The 21,657-nt window shown below is 36.2% G+C and overlaps 1 long non-coding RNA gene across 1 annotated transcript; it reads right to left on the bottom strand.

The window, feature by feature from the left end:
* Window positions 1-957: 957 nt before the first annotated feature.
* On the bottom strand, window positions 958-17,778 carry LOC110353699 (uncharacterized). The gene is made up of 6 exons (XR_002404488.4): window positions 17,633-17,778; window positions 12,884-13,005; window positions 5,132-5,362; window positions 3,320-3,399; window positions 1,389-1,476; window positions 958-1,293 (listed from the first exon to the last, which is right to left on the bottom strand). It is a non-coding gene; the product is annotated as an uncharacterized lncRNA (long non-coding RNA).
* Window positions 17,779-21,657: the final 3,879 nt, after the last annotated feature.

Below are 21,657 nucleotides of genomic sequence, written 5' to 3'. Positions count from 1 at the left end.
AGATGACCTCTGGAGGTCCCTTCCAACCTCAACCATTCTGTGATTTTTGGATTTGGGTTTTGCTTTTTGAAGAGACAATGCACATACACATTTTTTATTTTTAAGCATTCTTTTTGTGCCAAGAAGCTGTCAAATTCAAGTATGTTTACACTATCTCCAAAACCTAGCAGTTGTTTCCAACTTTCTGTTCACAAACATTTCTGAGGAAGGACAGTTTTCTAACCAAACACCTATAACAGCATAAAAGCCAGGGCTTCTGTACATGAACAATAGGATTTGCTACCTACTACTTGTCTTGCACTATTTCTTACACTATTTAGATATGCCATCAAGATACACATGACACAAAACCTAGCTATTGAATAGCTCAACTGATCACAATATATTGTATTTATTTTATTTATTTTTTTTTAAATCCAGGCTATCCAATAAGCATTTATGAATAATGTACATGCTCCTGTGCTCAGAAATTGTTCACAAATGATTTGTGAACAGAAAAGAGCTAAATCTGCAATATATATTTTTTATAATAACCCACTCAATCAGAATTACTTCTGGAAAGATTGTTCAGCATTAGCTACTCATCATATCATGTACTTTTAGGGAACATATACTTGTAAGTGGTCCATAAAAAAAAAAAAAAAAAAAAAAAGATAATTCAGCGCTATAAAGTAATTTAGGACATGCTTTTAAATATATGGTGTTTAGGAGGACATCTAAACACCCTCACAATTCTAAAACATGCTTCATTGTCCAAATAGGGCTGAGATTTAAGCTGATGCATAAGTGTTAAGCAATCAATTCTTGTAGACACAGCTTCAAAAATGCTTCCATTTTGTCTGGTTGAATTACAAATGAGTTATTTCATTAGCAGAATTATTATTTTGGGATGAACTCCAGAACATTAAAGCTTTACGTTTAACCTCCATTACGGTCCAGAATTGAATTAACCTCTCTTTCTCATATAAAAGTAGCTAATGCACTTTTCTTGTAAAATGCAAATGTCATTATACTATGTTTCACAGAAAGCACTTAGAAAAATTCAATGGAATTATGGTTCATAATATTTCAGTGCATTCAATTAAAACACTGCATTTTAAGAAAATCAGTTTATTTTCTTTCCTATCATTGGTACTGACACTTGGAATAACAAGCTAAAATATCAAATCAGTTTTTCAAGGCAGAAACTCAATGCTGCTGTAACATACATAACACAAAGAAAATCTTCAGAATCATTTCAAAGTCCCTCTGGTCTTGTGTTTTGTTTTGGTTTGTTTTCCCCCATTTCCCATTCTGAATTAGAAGACAAATAAGAAAAATAAGATATAAATTTGCATGTTACTGAAAGCACACTGAATTAAATTTTTTTAATGTTATATAGTACTTACAAATTCAAAGCAGATTTTTGTGATTGCAAGTTTCATCTTTGTTCTGACTGAGAATGGAAAATTTCTACATGTACTGCAAAGAAAAATTCTAGGAAAAAAAAAAAAACAACACATATATCAATTAGTAATTTCATTGCACATTTTAATGCTAATATATTTCTTTTAAATATTACATAAAAACAACCAAATAGAGAAAAACAATCAATATGGGAAATAGAAATTTGTATATTAGAATAAAACAAGAAAGCACCATTGATGTATATTAAAAAGTAGCTAAGAAAGGTCAGACTACCTTACAAAAGTTGCTTATGGTCAGTTTTATGTACTGTCACTTATTTCAGAAGGAAAATGTGTAAGGATGCAGAGTACAGATAAAGAAAGAACAAGGTAATTTATAAAATATATTGGTTTATTATAAGGATACTGTCTCAGAGACTGGCAGATTCTTCCACCTGTCCAGCAGATAATTAAAGGAATATTTTCACATTTTCTTTTCTTTCTTTCAAGTTTATCCCCCACATTGAAATGCAGCTCTTACAGTTCTGACAAGACATTTAAGAGGAGTTAGTCTGTAAAGCTTAATTGTTTGTTTTCTCTTGGGTGTCTTTTGTTCTTGTTTTGAACCATTCATTGGAGTTGGCTTTCAATTATGAGCTGGAATTCAGATCCTTGTATAGACAGACCTTACACTGTCCATAAATTCTGGAATTTCACAACCATCAGACAGACTCTGTAAAAGCTTTTATGAGGAAATATGGTTTAGGATGGAGACAGCTGGTATTTAAATTATCCATGTGAGAGAAATTACTCTTATTCATTCACCAGATGCTTTATTCATATATAGATTTTTAAATTAATAATTCCATAATACTTATAGCTATATAATCCTAAAATCCACATAGTTTTGCTCAATGACCTTAACCAGCTTTGACATCATTTTTTTATTTCTTGCAAATAGAGAAGGGGATTTTGCCAACTGCCATTTTGATGGAACATTACAACAGATGTAAGAAAAAGAAGTCAGTGACCACTTACCAGGCAAGTAGAGTTCATCAAACCATTATTTCTGCCTGTACTCTAGGTCAAGACTCCACATTCACTCAACTAGGAAAAATATTCATACCTGCTAATCCCATGCAATGTCTAACCCTACTTCTCACAAACTGTTCTGTGATATATATTTTGAAATTCATTACAATATATATTGTAACATATTCACTATGTTACATATATACATATATACAATATATATTGTAATATATTCATTACATATATATTTTGAAATTCATTCATGGCACCGAGTGCCAAAGATATCTGTAGAGACAGGGATATATAGAGACATATCTATTAGCATAATTGGCCAATGAGAGATTTGGGGAAGAAAAGTAGGAAAAATAAGAAATAAACAAAATAAGATGTTTTGCTGGAACATTCTAGGAGATGATCTTAAGTAGACATGGTTGGCATTCATGGTAAATCAGAGGTAAAAAAGAGGTAGAAATACAGTAGGTTATTTTGAACAGGTATTCACTGTAAAATAAACCTGTAACAGCAGGGCACATTGTTGTTCAGAAAAGGTTTATTCAGTCAATATCATGTTGTTTTTCTTTGCAGCACTGAAAATGATTTTTTTCCTGTTCTCTTCTTTCTGCTGGAATGCTTGATCAAGATTTAGAGCTTAGTGATATGGTTTAGTAGAGGACTTGTTAGTGTTTGGTCAGAGGTTGGACTCGGTGATCTTGGAGGTCTCTTCCAACCTAGATGATTCTGTGATCTTGATGATTACAGTTTCCTTATTTCAGGCCTTTCTACGTTTTATTTGTCTTGGAAAGTGCTATATTTCTTCCTCATTTTTAATCCCTGTACTGATTAAATTCCACTTTACAAAGAGTTCATAAGCTTTGTCTCATGCACCACACAATGCCACTTACCACTTCAGCACTTCTCTTTCCTCTGCTCTTGTGCCATCTTTCACATATTCACATTGTTTCATGTAAAGGTCAGTCATCACCTGAGTGAATCAAAATACATAGTGTCTTCACCCAAATACTCCTTTAATGTACTTGTCTGTATTCACCAGAAATCATTACAATATTAAAACAAAATTTGAATTTGAAAGCTACTCCAACTCAGGACTTAATGTGTATATTATAGATACTTAATATCCTTGGCATCTCTAAATGGGAATCTGCTTAGCAGTTTATTTTCTTCTAACCATGCCAAAAACAACAATTATACATGAATGAGTCCCAGTTTCCCTTCCTGTTTCTTAACACAAGGATTTCTCCCTGGGCAAGGTTGTCAGAAGGACATAGTCTTGAGAATCAAGGCTACAGTAACAGGTTTCCCAACTTTAAAGGCTTAGAAATATGTAGCTGATACTGCTAGAGTAAGTTAATTTATTATTATTATTATTAGCTGCTCAGGTGGCTTCTTTTTAGCAAATCTACAGAGCATCTAATGAGGCTTAGGCCCCAGGGAGACAGCATATTGATATGTGGATATAAACAACCTTATGGACTACCAGTGGTCATGGTGGCATTTTCTGCCAGCTCACACTAGTCATGGCTCAACATTTGACCAAGACTTTCACTGCTCTTCCAAGTCACTCCATGGTTAAGAGCAGTAATAATTTGTTAATTGAACATTCAAAATGGCAGCTATGATATGAGAATGCTTCATGCTTGAAAAGTGGAGGTTTTCAGTCAGAAAGCCTGTATGAACCTCCAAATTCCTGAGCCTCTATGATTCTTGCCCAAGCTAACAGAATACCTTCCTCCAAAGCCCTCTCAAATATCTGCAGCTAGGCATCAACCCCAGTACATCTGCTAATTTCCAACTCTGCAGCAAGACTTTAGGGATGAAAAGCAACCCTAGTTGCCTTCTTAATTTTTATAAATGAGATAGTTAAGCTTCAAACACAGGCCAGAATCATGTCATGCTGAACTCATCACAGAAGTTTCACCCAGGCTTCACCTAGGCAAAGGATATGATTTCATTCATCAGGACAGAAAGACCTAACTAGAGGGTTTCATGGGCCCATCTGATATGGCAGTTGTATATTTAATAAGTACTTCTACTTGGTAATAATTTCAATGCATGTCAGACTACTAAATGTTGAAGCAACAGTCATAAGTCTACACTAGAACATCCCATGATTACTTGATACCACCAAAGACACAGAAAAATTATGCCCTGGAATATTACTATACAACTCACCCATCACAACCTGAGCTTGTACAGCTGTCTGAAAAAAATGCTTTTGTCAAGGTAATTTTCCAACATGCAGCCAGCATTACACAGCATGACCAAGAACAGACAAAGGGTTAGTAACAGATAAACTTCACATCCCACCCTCTACTCCAGTCATCTATGTTCTCTGATTCAGTTTTCTCATCTCCAACAGATACCTTTACTCTCCCAATGCACTGATGTGTTATAAGAATTAGTCAGTGTCTAACTAACTGCTTGAACATTTAAAGTGCTATTCTTCAAGTGTTAATATCTCCAAAACATTTGGATATGATATTATTTATGTTTCTGACATTTGCTTTCCATGTTTTATTAGAGCTTGTAAACAATGAAAAATGACTGCTGCCAGGCCATATTACACACTTCCCTGAGATGATTCAGGCACTCTCAGACCTTTCACGTTTGTTGAAGTCATAGCCACTTAACAAATTTATTGAACTACTTTGGATTAGACCCTTCTGAAAAAGGAGAAATAACATTATTTATCTTACCTAGTGTTCCTTTGGTGGAAAAGAATTAGTTCGATATTTTTACAACAATAGCAACTTTAGTTCTTTGAATGAAGAAAGGAAGTTCCAGTTCTCTGCAGCGATCACTGCCCTGTTACTTTGGTTAAATAAATGTACCCAGAGTACGATGACAGCTTCAGCAGCTGGGTGCAAAAAGGTGATCTCTGATCTGATGCTCCTGACTCAGGCTATTTTATGCACAGTGGAAATTGTCTGCAGATAATAAAAAGGAGAAATAATAGCTCTGTAGAGATGGTTCTCTTAGATGTTTTGGAAGACAGGTCTATTCCATTCATATACTTTGGAAAAACTACAAATTTTCACATAAAATAGACAAGCTTCATTATTTCCATGGGTGCAACTCAAAATGCAGTAGTTGCAGTCATGTTTTCTGTCTTTGTTTGATGTGTGTGCACATCTATGCATATGAGTGCATGTATTTGAAGTGAAGAGTCTACTGACAGCCTGTCCATGTTACTTTCCATTAGCTTTGCATTCAAGATAATGTCTAAATACCAATCGTCCTGATTTATAAAAGATTTATTAACTTTGTCACACTTGTTGTCTCATACTGGTAAAACATCTTTTCTCTTTGAATTTCAAACTGTATTTTTTGCCCTATGGACAAAATAAATTCATTCATCCTGTCCTTCCCATTTCCAAGCATGCATGCACGTGCACAAACAGACACATACCCCTGTGCTTTCATATAGGTCTCATCCCAGGAAATCCTATGATCTGAACACGGATGATCACACTAAAACAGTCACCATGCCTTTACAATTTAGAAGAAGGTATCTGGTCCAACAGATGATATTTGCAATGACACAACTTGGGGATCTATGATATTTTATCTTGAAAAAACAAACAAAAAACCAAACAAACAAAAAAACAAACAAACAAAAAAAACTTTCCTTCTTATGCAGAACAGCCAGGAAATGGAGACCAGTTAGATGAAACCTTGATTTGTACCAGCTCAGGAAGTCATTTCTTGTTCTCAACATTTCTGCTTAAATTGTACTAGTTTAAGAAAATTGTACAATTTAGTTGTATAGTCCACACAACACCAATGCTCAACTGTTTTGCATAAACCTATATCCACAGGTTTTCCTGACAGAACTTTATATATGTATAAAAAGAGAGGACATAAATGATTCTTCCATGATCATGATCTGGAATATGGGTTAGGATTAATATGGAGTACATACGGAAGTTTTGTATAGTACTGAAACATATAATCTATCAAAAGGCTAATTAATAAATGAAGGCACATACATAACACACCTAAGTCCAAATGTCAACATTTTTGGCCCTCAAATCCTGACACACTGAGTTATCTGTAAAATTTCCTGGATTTGATTGCTAACATACACATAGTTCAAGCACCAACTGAACTGAAAAAAAAAAAAAAAAAAAAGTCTAACATATTCTTTGTCTATGCAAGGGATATGAATGATATGTAATTATGTCTTCAGCAACTACATGAGTAATTATCTGCTTTTTCTGGATCTTATTAACAAATTAAGGCTCTTCTCATATTAACAGCTTTCCAGATCACCAACTGTGCTGCTCTGGCAGTCCTGTTAATAAACATCCTCATATCACAAAAGGGTTTGAGGACCAAAGAGTAAATCTACCTATATAACTAGGCAACCTGTTTTATTCTGATGGTTTGCTGCAGGATAAGACTTAAAGAATGCCAGTAGAAATACAAACATGTTGACATGCTCCAGAATGCACTGGGTATTTGTTCCTTCTGCTATAAAAAGCCAAAACATTTGGATTAACGGCTGTCCATCTATCTTGAAAGCTTGACATCTACCAAAGCCCTTATTAGTCCCTCAGAGACAGACAAACACTGTATATCAGTGTTTGACACTAGGTTGCATCAAGGAGCTAACACAGCAAACAGAGGCAGTTCTAAGTATTTGGACACCTATGGGAAGAAAAGTAACCACTAGCTATGCTTTTGTTCTAACCACAACCTATCATGATGTAAATTCATTTAGAAAACAGCTTTGATGAGGGACAGTAATTGACCTTCTAGATATTGATCCAGGTAGTAGCAAGGGCTATGTGAGACTAAAAGATCTTCTCTGCCTCAGCTTCAAAAATTCAAGGATGTTGTTACAATGCACTGCTCTATCTGAAAGGCATGCAAGCTTTCATAGCAGTAGCTACTTCTCAACCTTATTATGTGGGCCATCAAGATCACTAACTGATAATTTTATCTAAGTTTATCTTTTTCAATCAATGACACTAAAAAGAAGCCTGCTGACAGTAGTTTTCTAAACAAATAGCAAACAAAAAAGTCAAGTTATAGAAAGTGCTGAAGTAGCCTGTGATGAGTCAGTCTGGAAGCATCATTTTAGGACATCTACATATTGAGTTGGCAATTATAATATATGTCAATGAGTCCAATCAGAACAGCTGAAAAAATAAATATCAAACCTCACATCAAATTGTTGTAGACCAAGAATTATTCAGTGACTCATTCAGACTGGAACTAGCTCTGAGAAGTCATGATCTCTTGTGGGTAATTCATAAAGAGAAAAAGGCCAAATTCATAAAATTATTCATTATAAATTATTCACCCTCCTTTTTGGAGGTATGAAGTGTAAAATTAAGTGTTTAGTTTTGATTAGGTGAGGAATTGAACATCATAAATACAACATTTGACTCAATAAATCCTAGGAAATTAACAGGTTTTGGAGGAAGGAGAATAAACTTCTTTTGCTATCACTCTTGAAACTTGATTAGCTGTTTGCATAGTGAACGTGTACACAGAGCCAGATCCCAAAAGATGCTGAGATTGCATAACTCCCACCACCTTCAGCTGTGGTTACTCGGCACATTTCAAGTTCAGCTGCAAAACAGCATATGCGAACTGCTAAATCTTTTTTTTTTTTTTTTTTTTTCTTCCCAGGAAAAGCTCATGAAATTAAAGAAAGCAGTGATGAATGGTAGCAAAACTGTGTCTGAAATGTCACTAGCAACCACTTCCCTTCCCAATCTTCCCTTTTCAGGGCATCTTTGACACTTATTAAGCCAGAATTATCAGCTTCACAACTTTTATCACTGATTTTGTTTTTTCATGTGAAAAAAAAAATCATTTCAAAGAGCTTTGTTTTTTTCTTAAAAATATTTCCCTCCTCTCCTGCTCACTGCCCCATACACAAAGACAAATATGAACCACATGGCTTCAGTCTTTGCTAAGACTAAAATGACAACAACAAAAAAGCCAAGTTTGAGGATTTTGTGTTTGTTTGTTTGTTTTCTCAATAACATTTTTGAAATTACATTTTCTGATAGGGCAGCTTCTGAATATTTTTCTTTAACCTTTTAAAAACACACTGAAGATTTTCCTTGCCCCTGTTATTATTTGGGTAGTTTGCTTTTAGTTTTGTTGTTGTTGTTGTTGTTTTCTGGGGGGGAAAGGGCAGGTTGGCACTGGCATCACATCAGAAGCATCACATTAGACACTATCTCCCATTTCTTTCTTTGCTCTTTCCTGCCTGCTGCTGCATTAGTTTCATCTTTGGTACCACTGTTACCAATAAACACTGTGACAGAGTGCTGAGTAAGAAAGTAACTAAAGCACTGAAATGCTGCACATATTAACTACTCAGAAAAGCATACAAATATTTTCCTTTTTAATCTCCTTCAGAGGTGGCAGGAATTGAAGTCAACTTTTAATACATGCTAACAGTGAAATGTACATATATTTTTCTCATATGAATGTGCTTTTCTAATTATTGCCCTTATAAAGTTATGGGAAGGCAAGAAAGAAATTAAAAGCTGATGTGAAAGCATGATACACCACCCTGTTCTGAACAAAACTGAGCACAGAGAAAATCGATGAAACATAAGGTCAAATGATGGCTGTACTTTAGAAGTTGTGCCACAAGTGCTTGTCTCCTCAAACCCACAAATGAATTCTGGGACATCTAAACACACTGCTCGGAGAAAAGGGATACAGAGATGCACAACAATTTGGGAAAAACAGATGGCTAGGACAAGGACAAGGTCAGGAGAAGATTTGGTACTGTTCATATTTAAACTGAACCAGCTTTCTCATTCCTTTGTGAAGCTGAATCACTTCTTTTCATACATCAGTTCTCCTATGGACTCAGTGGTGGGCAATGAAAAGAGAAGCCCATAGGAATGAATTGCTACTGACAACCATTGTTAATGAACGTGGCCCTTTCATGAGAAGAAGAAACCTGCCATCCTTTCCAGCCTCCCAGAGACTTCTGCACCCCCTCAAGGTGCTTTTACAATTCTCCTCAGCTCTCCAAAACTAAAAGGAAACTTTTCCAAGGTTACAATAGTTAGAGTCGAGTTTGATGCATCTTATTACCCTGGGCTAAGGAATATTAAAATATGACAAAAATGAAGCATTTTCTTTCAAAATTACTTTAAAATATTACATCTCCTAAAAGAGAGTTTGTAGGCTCTCATTTGTTTCACTTATTTGCAAATCTACAGCTTTTCCTTAGGAGGAAAGAGTCATCTTTTCATTAGCCTTTTGAGGATGAAAATGCTGTAACCAGTTCAGCACCAAGTGTTCCACTCCAGTGACAGGGCACTCCTTTGTACACTGGTTGTTTTTCCAACATTATACATGCAATTTTAGCAATAAAAATTAATTCCCATCTGCTAGCTTTCCAGAACTCCATTTCATAACCCATCAACTTATGAAGTAAATTTAAAGCCTATCTCCTGTCAAAAGCAAACAAGTTTTTACCCTTACCCTGAGACTTTGGCATCTTTCCAGCCTAGATCTACATTTAGCAGCAATATTAATTTCTGTTTCCCTCAATTGCAGCTGTGCAGGAATAAAAAAGTCATTTTTCTACCCCGGAAGGATAGAACACACTTTTTAATTTGTTACTAGATTAAGCTAATGACAAAATACTGAAATCATTCCTTGCAACGACCTGGAGTCAAACTGGAGAAGGTAAGTGCACTAAGCCATTGTCCAGAATCTCTTCTTATTTTTAATAAAGCAATAGTTACACCTGTCAGGTGTAACACACAGAGAGCTGTACCTCACAGCACAGGTGTCAGGAGCCAAAACCACATTTCCACATTGCTTAAGGAGGTAAAATGTAAGCCTTTCTGTGTGTAAAGTAAAGAAGGATTTCTACACAGCTGAATAACACTGGAAGGATCATGTTAAATTTTTCCCAGCCCTACCATGTTCCATTATTAACTTATGGAGTAAAAACAAACAAAAATGCACAGAAATACACCTTATGCAACAAGGCATCCCAAACAGGATAGCTGTAGGCAAGAGGTAGGATCATTGAGTGCAGCTGGCATTACACATAGAAACTCAAAACCAGTCATGAAACAATGTATGTATGCAACACCAACTGCACCCTCAGTCTGTCACAAGGTAGGTAGCAAGGGTAATTGAACATCTGCTAGAGTTTGGCCCCATAGTTATTTCTAATTGGGTTCTTTCACTCTCTACACCTGAATTGATAGCAGGTGTTTGGTCTAAGCACTCTTTTAAACATTTTGGATGGTTCTGGCACATCCCTTTATGAGGCACCAGATGTGTAGGTCCTGAAATAGTGTCTGCTGACTTCTACCTGTAGGGAAACTGGAAGTCATATCATTAGAAAATAAATAAATGAAATGAAATAAAAACTTATTTGGAAAAAAAAAAAAAGGCATTGAAAAATGGATTAACCAGGGGGAAGGGGAAGATTTCTATTTTAAAATGCGGTTTTGAATTTCTCCAATCTTGTCAGTCCATCTGGACATTGCTAGATGCATAGTTACATCAACACATCATGTTTCATTTCGGTTCCTTTTTTTTTTTTTTTGTTCTTGTTTTTTAATGTACCCTATGGTCCCCAAGCACCACAATATGTTCCAAAAATTCCATATTACATTTTTTGTCAAAAGAGCATCAGTGAAGAACAGCACAGGGGTTACTTAGTGCAGTGCTCAGGCCAACAGGAAGACTATGACTGTCTGCTCCCTTCTATTTATACATTTTTTGGCTCCCTTATCAGCATCTTCCCTGGATATTTCACCACAACTCTAATTATAGGACTGAGGATAACAACCATCAGGAAAGCAATACTTTATTTTTATACCTACTGCCAGTAGTTTGCTACTCGCATTGCTCTAGGAAAAGAGAAAAAAAAAAAATTGTTTACAAATGTATCATTATACAGCAGATCTTAAATTGCACAACTATTAGCTGTAAGTATTGACTATTGTCAGAGCTCTGCTGCTGCCCGTGAAAAGGTCAGGCCTTTTCATTTGTGTTCTTTTTATGTGAGGAATACCAAATAATAAAACACACAATTTATTGGGCTGCTGAGATTTATTTTTTTTTTTCCATGCAGACCTGCAGAACAGTCACTGGGTTTGAATCTTCTTTCCCATTAATACAGGAACAGGGTGATATGACTTTTTTTTCCATCTTGATTAAAAAAAATAATTTCCCACACTAACACACAAAATGAATAGTCTTTATTTTCCAGGTAAGCAATACACAATTACATCTCCATGAGCTGCTTCTATCCTTAGGATGTCCATGGAGAATGGGGCACTTTTGCTTAGATGGGAAATCTCAGTTCCTTACTGGTCTATCAAGCCAACCAACATCTTTTTCTTCACTAACATATTCAAAGCACTGAGTAGCTCATTTTAAGGAATCGTATCTAAATGTAGATGTCTGAAAATATTTTGACCTTAGGATTCCTTGATTTCAAAGAGTGCCCCAGTTTAATAAACAGCTTAATAAACCACACACTTATTTAAATTCAATTAACCAAGTAACTACATGAAATTTTAATATCAGGTCATATAAGTCATATAAACAGAGCTGCCTAGCTCCATTTGTACACCCTCACAATTTCGAAATCGGTGTTAAGTGTTTTTCTGAAGCTTAATTCACTGTTGTTACACCAAGCATTATCATCTTCTAAATACCCAGAGAAGCTGGTAGTGGTTTAGAGAAAACTACACAAGACAAAATACAGGAAGAAAAGACTCTCAGCCCATCATTTTTAATTCTTCTACCACTTTGAAGGAAGTAACATGGCAAGGTGGAAACATCTACATGGTTTAGTTTAACACGAGTACTGATTAAGCATAAATAAATAAATAAATAAACAATAATAATAAAACATGTTGGCAAAGCACAGTAAAGGGCTAATCTCAAACCCAGGAATCAACTTGGCAAATATGCTGAACACTTTACATTGTGGTACTGAGTAAAGATGAACTCAGCAACCATCACAGGCCAGACACACAGAGGTCTATCTCAGCCAAAACCAGGACGGAAATGTACCATACTAAGCCAATTCACCAGGCTGCAACATGAAACCTGCAAGATGTGACTCATCTCCCCTTTCACCATCCCTGTACTGGAGCAGGAGCAACGAGCATGTGGCAGGAGACAACACCTCAACACTACCACTTTCAATGGCTCCAGTCACTTTTACTATGGAGCACCCATAAGCAGTTTTGCTCCCCTATCTGTTAGACTGCTCCTCTACACCACACAAAAGGACACGACTGCTGATGAAAGAAAGAACAATTTGGTGTGCCCGTGGAAATAAATAACCACACAAAACACTATGTCACTAGCCCTACTGTTTATTTTCATTTTATTATTATTATATCATCATCTAGAGACTGTTGAGGTAGTAAAGCACCAAAATAAGGCCTGGCCTTAGAGGTTGTGGAGTGTACGTTGTTGCTAACCTTGTTTTCAGGAACGTTGAGGCAACCATGAGGAATGGCCCAGGATTTAGCTGATCTACATTGGGGATGGAAAGGATGACTTATAGCATCTCTCAACTCCTCTAGCCTTATTTTCTGTGATCCTGTGGAAATAATACATTTATGTGGTAAATGAGACCATTCCTGTTTCTAAGAGTTAATTCTTAAACAGAGTTTTGAATAAGACTCTGTGCTTCAGGGTTTTGCATCAATATTAAGGATGCATATTTTTTTCAAAATGGTGTGGATAGAGTTTTGTCCACTTCTCTCTGAAGCATCTTGTATTGGCTGCCCCTGGGAAGGAAGATCAGAGAGACTGCACATCTGATTTGGTATGACAGCTTCACTGTTGCAAATCTTTACAGAAAAGCATTGCCATACTTCCTAACACACAGAAGAGTGCTTCACATTTCTCCCACTTTGAAAGACTTCATTATCTTGATTCATATTTTGTATGTTAAGCATAGGAGTGGCAATAAAACTACTCTTTTTCCCAAATACAGAGATACATATATACATGCACACACACATAATGCACATACATACACCTATAAACATATGTATATTTACAGATAAAAATCTGTGTGCGTGGCACAAAAGCATGGTTATTTTGTTATCAAATACAAACAAACATTGTTACTGAATTAACTGAATTGAACTTCAAAGGCCTGGGACACAGATTTAATCGTTATTGCTGGGATTTGATGACAACAGCATCAAACACGTCTCCCTTGAAAGATCAAACAATGCGCTGCTCTTCTGTTTCAGTAGGCAAAGTTTCATTCAATGACATTTTCGATCTCCAAGAATGTGAAGAAACTGATATCCCACACATTAAGGTGACTGGAAGGCTTTTCTCTCTTGCTTTTAACAGATGTTGCAAATGTTTACATTTTACCCTAGAATAATTATCAGATTTAATACCTTCAGCTCAATTAATCCTGTTTCTTTACTATTTCCTTCAATGTTAAGCATGTGGAATCAAATAAATTCATAAACTGATGTTTGGCAACCACTGAACACTGATTATCATTTGAAGTTCTGATCAATAGCTTTCACATTTGCTGCACTTCAAACTCAAAACAGTCACATAATGAATTCCACAACAAAAACTGGAAAAGGAAGAAGGCAGCCAAAACTGTTATTGTTTTGTATCAGCTGAAAATATTCTAGCTGGTCATAGAGATATAGACGAAGAATTTAGGAAGGCTCAAACACACCCAAGTGTATAGCCATGCAGTCTTGAACCTGCTGTACAAAGCTGGCACCTATAACCACTTTATGCTTCAACATCTTCATTTGCTTCTAAGTTTCTGGGTAGCTTTTGCATCTCATCTTTCTTATGTGTTCTCTCATGTGAATTTAGTATTTTTCAAGTTTTTAATCACAGAATAAAATTCAAACAATATTTTTAATAAACTAGTACATGCACACACACATATATATTCCAAGTACAGCTTTTTCATATACAATTTTCAGAATGACATAAATTACAAACAAAAATATTAGAAATAACCTTGGGACCACGTGAGCTAAAAAAAAAAAAAAAAAGAAAAAAGAAAAAAAAAAGAAGCAACACAGAACACAATGGATAAAAAAAGACATCTTCAAGTTTGCATACTATACTTACAGCTCTGCATACATCAGAAACCCAAGCATTACACTCAACATGAATCTATTCCTGGGAGAAACGATGACAGATGTTAGTTACATTGTCAAAAAAGGTACTGGAAGGCTCCCAAATACTACACCGATGAGACTGATAAGTATAAAATCAATGTAGAACAGAGACAGCACATGCAGGCATAGAGTGAAAGCTCAAGTGATGAAGGTAGAAGAGGCTACATTTCAGATACATATAATGAATTTTCCCCATTGCTGAAAGTGTATGTCCCACACTTCAGAAATCTGTGACAGAGAGCAACTATTGCCTCTTGGCCATCATGCAATAAAAAATAAATAAAATAAAAAAATAAGGCATCCACAACTAGAGACAACATTAATGTCTACATTATCTTAGACCTTTCCTCCTCTCAGATAAACATTCCTTTTTACTGATTATTCAAAGACTCCCCTAATAATATATACACTTAATTTCTCATAGGAATTTCTAAGGACAAAATTTGACTACTCTGACTTTTCTTCTTTGATTCAGTTATCTTCATTTTGCTGGGATCAGCCTAGAGATTTTACTTTCGGTTGATTGTCAGGAATTTCAGGTATATTAATAACCATTGATTAAGACTAGGAGTTTGTGTAACAGTAGCAAGTACCAGATATATGGTAAAATAACATTTGGAAAATAAAACGCACTAATTGTGATTCACTTATTGTCTCAACTGGAGTTTTATAGAGTTCTAGCATGATTATGTGCACAAGACTTTCAAAGAAATCCTTACTTTTGAATTAAAATGTCTAGGAATAGGCTGCCCAGGGAAGCGGTTCAGTCGCTATCCCTGGAGGTCTTTAAAAGATGTTTAGATGTAGAGCTTAGTGATATGGTTTAGTGGAGGACTTGTTAGCGTAAGGTCAGAGGTTGGATTGGGTAATCTTGAAGGTCTTTTCCAACCTAGATGACTATGTGATTCTGTGGAATAAAGCAAATGCATTAGAGTTTGTATTTTATTTTTCTTTAGCATTCTGAAAAATAAAATAAAATCATATTACAGCATTTATTACATACTTAGAGATATTTTATTGTTGTTGATATAGTTGTTGATCTTACTGTCTCTTTGAGCTCAGCATGGCAGCCCTTAGAACAGAACAGACAAGTGGCTGGGGACTCACACTCTCTTGTAGAAAGCATAGATCCCTCCTGGTGTCAGGAATGATGAAGGGTTCCCGTTTACTACTAAATTATGGAGCAAGAGGTCATGAGCAATTGTGTACGGATAGCAGCTTCTGTTGTTATTTTGTTTTATTTTATTTTATTTGAATTAATGTTCCCACACCTGCGCATAGGTCCCTGTCTGCTGACTTTGACAGAAAACTTTTATCCTCACAATACAGAATGCCTCCGAAGTTACACATGTGCACAGATGTTCATGCACACTGCATACGTATCACAAGCAAAAAAACTCAGAACCACAAGAAATAAACTGTTTTTCTCTTAGGGAATCTTGCATTAATCATTTATTTTTTTCTTTTCTTGCCAGTAAATGTAATGAAAACATTGGCTCACTACAGCATAACTCATTAATACTAGGACCTAATGTGTTAAGCACTGTTAGAACATCTAGCCCATTATATAAAAATGAAAGCTAATCTAAACATGGAGTCTGAAACAAAAATCTATGACCTTTTTATTTTTTATTTGGTAGGTTTCTTGCTGACTTCATTTTGCTGCTCTGTTTTCCCTACATTTTGTAGAAGCCAAAAAACACTAAGAGACCATTACAAAAGGCAGGCCACAATATAGTGATTCCATAGTACCATCTAGAGCTTGTGACTGTTATAACACCTCTAAAAAGAAAGCACTTCCCAGACTCTTGCTAGGGGCCATGGGCTAAAAAAAACACACTCCTGTATTTTTTCCAGGGCCTCAGAGGTGATTGTCCAATATAATGGAAACAGACATCGAACTGAGCATTTTGCATCCTTTATGTAGACATGCAGTTTATAACGCTGTCTTTTCATGCATACTGTTTTCAGGATGCTTTATTATTATCTTGTGGCTGACCCTTCAGAGGAAAAGCAGATCAAGAGATAAAATGGTATATTTGACTTAATCATTTTGGCATGTTGGGTTCTTTGGTCTGTCAGTGTCTCCTGAAAGCACATTTTTCACCAGTCACTGCAGACAGGCTCACAGCATGTAGCTCCCATCTCAACAGCAGTTTCAACATGACTAACTGTTGACAATATTAGAACTTTTGAGCCCTGCCATCCTTGGGCACAGACTCAAGAGCAGGCAAAAATACATGAGTCTTCACTTCAAGGATACTACCCTCCCCGCCCCGCCCCCCCCCCCTTCACAAACTAAAGCCTTCCACCTCCCCTTTCAAATCCCATCTCAAAAACACACCATGAAACCCATTTAATTAGAAATGCTCTCACACATTCATTATACTGGCTGGTCTCAACTCAGAAAACATATTCTTCTGGCTCATTTCTATACAGAGCACCTCTGTTGAAATACTAGACTCCGTAAGGAGGACCTGTGTCTTCTCTGTGCTTTCTTATGCTAGAGGCTCAGCACTCTGGCAACTCCTAAGTATAAGTAATAGGCCATTTATAATTCGAGGTACACATGAAAGAAGGGTGAAAAGACTGACAAATGCCTCTTTCCTCTCGCTTCCTCTTCTCCCCACCTCCTTCAAACCAGCAAGTCAGCCATTCCTCTTGCCTCTATTCCATTTTATGAATCTCTCTTTTCTACAGAGACGTACCTACAGCTATCAGTGGTCCACAGTGCAGCAGAATCAATGCAGTTGATATGCGATAGAAAGGGGAAATGTTGGCGATATATGGTTCCAGATTAAATGATGCAATTTCAGGGTCAGCACTAGAGAAGGAACTTACGAAGAGGCTGACAAGTAAAGATGAATGGCAAATGAATGAGGGCAGTTACAGTATTTAATATACATTTGCCTTCTCTGAGATCTGTAGACTCTGCTACCATCTGCTGGTTTATGAATAAGAGCCAGGGAATCTATTTTAGTGGCTCTTTATACATAATCTTTCAGCTGTCTCTCATTATGAGAACAGTCCTCATTTCAGGTCACAGCCTACCTTCAGCCTCCCCAGAGCTGTCAATTAGGCTTGCTTTTGTCTCCTGACGCATTTCCGACAGCAGGCATGAGGAAGAATGACAAACAGACAGTGCAAAATTTATGCTAAGTCCAAATAATATATCCCAGAGTAATGTACATTTTCAGTATCCTGCAAAAACAAAAACAAAAAAATGAATCAATGCAATTAGTTCCAGTTTATTCTAGAGGACAGAGGGTAAGGACAGAATGAAAGGTATTCAATTTTGATTTTGAATGAACATACCCTTCATTATACTTCCCCTATACAATTGATATATAAATTGGCATACTCCACTGAAATCAAAGGAACAATACAGATTGCTGTCTTTTGAGAGTGTGAAATAGGGAGGATACATACCAGACCTTAAACATAGCTTAATGCAAAGTTATGGCCATTAAATAGAGTAAGAGAGAAAACAGGAATGTATTTCTAAACACAATACTTTTATTCAACCATTCTTCCCTTGGATGAATGTAAAAATACGTAGACACTTACAGAACTCATGAAATAAACCGGTTTCTTCAACCATTTAACCCATCAGGACCATTATGAAAGGGTAGGCAGGGGTGGCAATGAACTCTTTTTGCAGATGAGTGGCATTATAAATTGGATGCATACAATCAACTAATTCTTTGGAATTTAAGGCCAAAATAGTTCATGGTGGCCACTTACCACAGTCCACAGACTTCTACTTAGTGGCTCCTTTTTCAAGTCATTATTGCTAGCTGAGTTTGGGGATTTGGAGAAGAGAAAAACAAAGAGAAAAACAAGAGCAAAACCACTATCCTCAAGTTAGAGGATTTACTACATGCTCAGGTCATTTATGTTGTTCACTCAGCCTTATTTCTGGCAACAGTAAGGTCCACACTGGTACCAAAACAAAGCTGCAGCACTCCACATGAAGCCCAAGGAGCATCAGCAAGCCAAAGGGAGCTACAACCCTCCAATATCTACTTTGCTTCATAAGAAAAGCCCATACCATCTTTGGATAGTCCAGTTTCCTTTCCGGGGAGCTAACCAAGACTATCCTAATCCAGCTGGAGCATACTGTTCCTCACTGACATCACAGGCCATCCACATTTCATGGTAATGTCAAAAGACTGAGATTTCCTATATTTGGAGACATTGGAGCAAGGATCTCTTAGAGGCAGTTTTGAGAAAAGCCTGTAGTGAGCCTTCTGCGTTTGCCCTATACAAATTGGACTTACTCCCATCACCATTAAGCAATAGCAAGCTTAGGACATCCAGATAAATGTGCATGAGGAAAAGAGATGTGCACATACTGTTTTTGCAGGAGTAAATATCACAGACAGCCTGTGTTCACTTCGTGCCATCTAGTAAAAAGGAAACTGAGGTTACAGGAGTCAATGAGAAATCATCAACTGCATCTTCTACTCCTACAAAGGTTTCAACAGAATTCCTTTTAAAATGAAACTGGACACAGTTTCAGTAGTACATTTTCTCAAGAGAGACAGAATTAGGGCGGTTGACATATGCTGCGTGCTTTAGAGCTGAGTTGATGCTACTACAGATACAGTGCAGATGAATGAAACCATGATATAGCCTCAAGGGACTTGAAGTAGTCTAGAGATGGACTTTTCTTGGTCTAGTTCAGGCAGAGGTTTTTTTTTTTTTTTTTTAATGTTGTAGTGATAGAAAACTCTGTAAACTCTGTACTTCTATAACAACTCTATGATGAGCACACACACAGACAAAAAAGAAATATTTAAAACCATGCCTCCTAGTAAATTTAAATCTTTAACACTCCGTAGTAACGTGTTATCTTAACAATTCCTTTTGGGAGTGAAAGAGAGAAAATATCTCATGAGGACAAGCCAACATGAATTATAGACCATGCACTGCTTGTCATTAGCAAGGGTGGAAGAATGTGGGAAAATATATGATTTGACAACAACAACAACAAAAATACCAAACACAACATTGTAAAATGAATTATTGATACAATAAACAGTCAACCTGCTTCATACACTCAAGAAGCCAAACTCTAGTCACACAGTCACCCCACCCCTATTAAGTTAATTCAGTCATCTATAGGATTTTCTATCTATACGAAAGAAATTACGGAAAAATATTTTCAAAATATTTGGCTATACTTATTAGAAATCAGAAAAAGCACAAAGAAGCTTTGCAATGATGGTTCCCTTTTTCACCACACTGTTGAGAAGTGCATTTGGCTCTTATTTTTGAGACCCCACAAAGAGTCCGCAACACTTGTAAAGAGCAATTTTTCAGTTTCCAGAGAGCTACAAAGTGCTGGAAGGGGGCTAAGAAACAGCAACAAATGTAAGCATTAATGTAAGCATCAGACAGATGCAGAGGGACTTTTTCACACAATCAGCCTCACAGCCCAAAGGCACGATGATGTTCTTCATTTCTTACAGGTCCCAGGTCGAAGACCAGCCCCTTTTCTATTGAACCAGCATTTTTCGAGGGGGAAGGGAGGAGGGGGGCCAATTTCCAATTGCTGTTAGTCTTGAAGACTTTCATCTATTTGCAACAATACAGTTGAAGAGCAGATGTCTTTTTGCAGGTTTTGGAGAGATGCTACCTACAATACGTGCTTGTAGATATATACACCATATAACAGGATAGGCTGCAGCGACTTGTCTTAGTCTTAATAGTTTATCTATTAAGCTACATTAGCACATCCTAAAACAATATGGAAATAATTTTCTCTCTTTTCCTATTTTTTAAAGCATTTATCAGTTTCAATTGGAAATAAGACAACATAGGGAAATAAAATCCAGATCCTAAGATGTTTTACCAGAGAAATCAGAACAAAAATATTGCATCGTGTCATACAGAGATTAATTTTCCCACCTGTTGATACCAGAGTCCCTGCAAGATAGCAATACATTTAATCAGAGAACCATTAAAATGAGCTAAAACATATACACATTTATAGCAGGAATAGTAATAAATTTTCCTAATTTTTAAACAAAATAAAATTCAGGAGCCAGATCTTTCAGATTTGCCCACAGAAATTCTGTGATTAAAAACAAACATTAGAGCACAGAAAGTGTTTACTTTTTTTCATGAATCTGTTACCTAGCCAGTCTGTCATTTTGCATAGGCAGACCACCACAGTAAAAAATTAGAGTTCTGAATCACAGTTTATATATAGTTTAATTATTTATGTATTCATCTTCCCAAAGGAATAAACTAAAATAAATCATAAGAACATTGTCATGGGAATACACAGATGTACCTCTTATAACAAATAATAAGGCATCTAAATAGGAATCTCAAAGGAAAGGGAGAGTTATTTTGTGTCCCTTAAAATTTCACTGGACTATGAGGTCTTGCTTTTGTATGGGTTTTTCTGATATAATTACTATTTTTTAATAAGAAAACAGGATGACACACTTCAAGCGTGTATAAGAATTCAACCTGAGAAGGTAATAACAGTGCTCTCTCACCCTCTCATTCTTTGTCTCATTTTGTGCCTGCAGTAAATTAACTAAATATTCTTTGAATCACCTGGTATATTTAAGAATCATGGAAACATTTCTTTTGTTGTTAGTTCCATGAGACAATTTCCATTTTCTGTAGATTTTGTCTTCAGAGCTCATATTTTTCCCCATCAGGGAGGCACTGAGCGACTCCTCATTTACCAGAAGAGCCACATGGTTAATCTACCTGCCAGAAACTGGGACTCTGTTCTCTGCAAGAGGCAGATGATTTTGTATGTAAATCCGATACATCCCAGGCACATTCCACAATAACTGACTTACTCGTATTTCAGTTTATGAAGAATTATAGTGCTTCCCAATTCTGAATAAGAAGCCACATTTTGACTTTTTTTTTTTTTTTTAAATGAGAAAACATTATTTTCGAACTCTGATGATAATCTCAGTTAATATCTTCTGAAACTATTCTTCTAGTCATAGAACCACAATTTACCAAGAGGAAAAACAAAAAACCTTCATGCTTACAGTTCAAGGAAAAGAGGGATAAAAAGGCAAAGTAAACACTGAGCTCTT

The sequence above is a fragment of the Anas platyrhynchos genome, chromosome 3, assembly GCF_047663525.1.
Source record: "Anas platyrhynchos isolate ZD024472 breed Pekin duck chromosome 3, IASCAAS_PekinDuck_T2T, whole genome shotgun sequence".
Lineage (NCBI taxonomy): Eukaryota > Metazoa > Chordata > Aves > Anseriformes > Anatidae > Anas > Anas platyrhynchos.
The sequence above is the reverse complement of the archived record's forward strand: the minus strand, read 5'-3'. Positions and strand labels throughout refer to the sequence as shown.